This window comes from Lathyrus oleraceus, chromosome 1 (genome assembly GCF_024323335.1).
Source record: "Lathyrus oleraceus cultivar Zhongwan6 chromosome 1, CAAS_Psat_ZW6_1.0, whole genome shotgun sequence".
In the NCBI taxonomy this organism is placed as follows: domain Eukaryota; kingdom Viridiplantae; phylum Streptophyta; class Magnoliopsida; order Fabales; family Fabaceae; genus Lathyrus; species Lathyrus oleraceus.
The window spans coordinates 106,360,674-106,364,233 of NC_066579.1; the positions used below are offsets into that span (position 1 = coordinate 106,360,674).

The 3,560-nt window shown below is 41.0% G+C and overlaps 1 non-coding gene across 1 annotated transcript; it reads right to left on the bottom strand.

The window, feature by feature from the left end:
• Positions 1-400: 400 nt before the first annotated feature.
• On the bottom strand, positions 401-507 carry LOC127116287 (small nucleolar RNA R71). Its single transcript, XR_007801244.1, has one exon. It is a non-coding gene; the product is annotated as a small nucleolar RNA R71 (small nucleolar RNA).
• Positions 508-3,560: the final 3,053 nt, after the last annotated feature.

The following is a 3,560-nucleotide window of genomic DNA, read 5'->3' on the forward strand; positions in this document are numbered from 1 at the left end:
TGCTAAACAAGACGAAAAACCAACCATGGCTGAAGAAGGACCACATAATCGTCCTCTTAAATTATACGCTACCCCGTCCCAACAAGAACCTCACAGCAGCATTGTTGCCTCGGCTATCAATCGAAACAATTTCGAGATGAAACCCTCATTATTATCAACCGTCCAACAACATCAATTTGTTGGAAATCCTACGGACGAACCTAATGAATACCTGACCAAGTTTGTACAGTACACAGACACTGTAAAGGCGAATGGTGTATCTCAAGATGCGATAAGACTACGCCTCTTAAGAGACAGAGCTTGGGCTTGGTTTCAATCCTTTCCATCCAACTCAGTTACAACATGGGAAGAACTGAAGAACATTTTCTTATCCCGATATTTTCCGCCGAGCAAAACTGCTATGCTGAGAGCTCAAATCAACGGATTTCGACAAAAAGATGTAGAATCTCTCTACGAAGCGTGGGAGAGATACAAAGACATGATGAGGATATGACCATATCACGGTCTCGAAGACTGGGTGATCATTCACACATTTTACAATGGGCTTCTGTATAACACAAGACTGACAGTAGACACTGTCGCAGGCGGTGCACTTATGGACAAGCCATACAACGAAGTCTATCAACTCATTAAAAACATGGCCCAAAACCATTGCCACTGGGGAGGTGAAAGAACTCCAGTAGAAAAGTCTCAAACAAAAAGTGGAATGTACGAAATCAGTAGCCTTGACCATGTCCATGCCAAGGTAGATGCCCTTGTTCAAAAGTTAGACAACTTGACCATAACACCCGCAGCCACCGTGGCTGCCGTGACTCCAAACTGTGAGTTATGTGGAAACCCTGGACACACTGCACCATAATGTTAGATATTAGTAGGAGTCCCAACCGATCAAGTGAATTACGCACAAGGAAATCCTTATTCGAATACCTACGACCCAGGTTGGAAAAACCATCCTAATTTTTCGTATAAGAATAACAACCCACTGTATGCACCTGGCCAAGCACCAACTGTTCCTCCTGGATATCAAAAGCCAGCTAATAATGCTCCTAACATGCCTAGGAAGTCAAACCTAGAATTAATGATGGAAAGCTTCATAGCTACCCAAGCTCATACAAACAAAGACTTCTTGAACCAAAACATACATACTAGCGAGCAACTTAAACAACTAACGAGCAAAGTAGACGCCTTAGCCACCCACAATAAAATGCTTGAAACACAGATTTCACAAGTGGCTCAACAACAAGCATCTACAGCCGCTCCCGCTAGAACATTTCTTGGACAGCCGCAACCTAATCCAAAAGGACATGCAAATGCTGTTATACTGAGGAGTGGAAAAGAAATAGACGGATTCGTAGATTCAAGACTCCAAAACCCTGCCATGTACCAAAACCCAGACAAAACCACAACTGAGCAGGTAAGTGAACCGAAGGAAATAGAAGATAATACCCAAGAGGCCGAAGATAAAGAAAAACCTTATGTGCCTCCACCACCCTATAAACCACCCATTCCGTATCCTCAAAGACTCGCAAGTTCTAAAACCGCAGGGCAATTTAGGAAATATGTTGAACTTCTGAAGCAACTAAACATTACAATTCCCTTTACAGAAGTCATCACACAAATGCCCTCATATGCCAAATTTTTTAAGGAAATCCTATCCAATAAAAAAAAGATTGAGGATAACGAAACAATTACACTTACTGCTGAGTGTAGCGCAATAATCCAAAATAACATGCCTCCCAAACTAAAAGACCCAGGTAGTTTTTCCATACCCTGTGTCATTGGAAAATTCGTCATAGACAAAGCTCTATGCAATCTAGGAGCCATAATTAGTGTAATTCTCTTAACCATTTGTAAAAGGCTCAATATGAGAGAACTAAGACCAACCAAGATGTCTGTTCAATTAGCTGACCGCTCAATCAAATATCCTGTCGGTATACTAGAGAATGTCCCTGTACGTGTAGGACAATTTTACATTCCTACAGACTTCATAATCATGGACATCAAAGAAGATGCCAGTACACCTATTATATTAGGAAGGCCATTCTTGGCTACCGCCGGAGCCATAATAGACGTAAAGAGAGGTAAGCTAACATTCGAAGTTAGAGAGGAAAAGGTTGAATTCATCTTGACACAATTCTTACAAGCGCCAGCTATAGACGATACCTGTTATCTACTTGATGTCATAGACGAGTGCGTAAGAGAGATGGAGATGCAAGAAACCACATACTCTGATATAATGAAAATCCAAATCCCTCCAATCTTTGAAGACGATAATTGGCATGAACCATACCAAAATGACATTCTAAGCGAATGCTTAGCACTTACGCCCAACCACATGCCATGCCCAAAGAAACCTACTAGGAATTAAAAGCACTACTAAAGAACCTAAGATACGAATTCTTAGACACTGAACTTAAAAGACCAGTAATAGTCAACGCTGACTTGGGACAGATGGAAACTGAAAAGTTACTAGATGTCTTAAGAAAATATCCAACTGCGTTAGGAAACAACATCGCCGACCTAAAAGGGATAAGTCCTTCTATCTGTATGCATCGCATTATGCTAGAGGAGGATTGTAAAACCTCTAGAGAACACCAGAGAAGGATCAACCCAATCTTAAGTACGGTAGTCAAGGATGAAGTAAAGAAGTTACTAGATGCTGGAATCATATACCTGATCTCCGATAGTCAATGGGTTAGCCCCGTTCATGTAGTACCCAAGAAAGGGGGTGTTACAGTTGTTAAGAATGAAAAGGGCGAATCTATAGCACAAAGAGTTGTGACCGGAAGTAGAATGTGCATCGATTATAGAAAACTGAACGAAGCCACTCGGAAGGATCATTTTCCTCTGCCTTTCATTGACCAAATTCTTGAACGATTGGCTAAGCATTCTAATTTCTGCTATCTAGACGGTTATTCAGGATTCTTTCAAATTCCAATCCATCCTGACGACCAAGAAAAGACAAGCTTCACATGCCCTTATGGTACATTTGCTTACCGACGAATGCCATTTGGATTATGCAACACTCCCACAACATTCCAAAGATGCATGATGGCAATCTTCGCTGATTTTACAGACGACATTATGGAAGTCTTTATGGACGACTTTTCTGTTTATGGGCAGAGCTTCGAAGGATGTCTATCAAACCTTGAAATGGTACTTGAAAGATGCGTAAAGGTGAATCTCGCTTTGAACGGGGAGAAATGCCATTTCATGGTCCAACAAGGAATCGTGTTAGGTCACGTAGTATCTGATAAAGGAATTGAAGTAGATAAAGCTAAGATCGAAATCATAGAGAACCTTCAACCTCTGAAAACCGTACGAGAAATACGAAGCTTTTTAGGACACGCCGGTTTCTATCGATGTTTTATCAAAGATTTCTCGAAAATTACCAAGCCACTTACGGGTTTATTAATGAAAGACGATGATTTTATCTTTGATGAAAAATATTTAACAGCGTTCAACCAATTAAAAACATCTTTAATCACCGCACCCATAATGCAACCACCTGATTGGAGATTACCTTTCGAAATCATGTGTGATGCGGGTGATTACGCCGT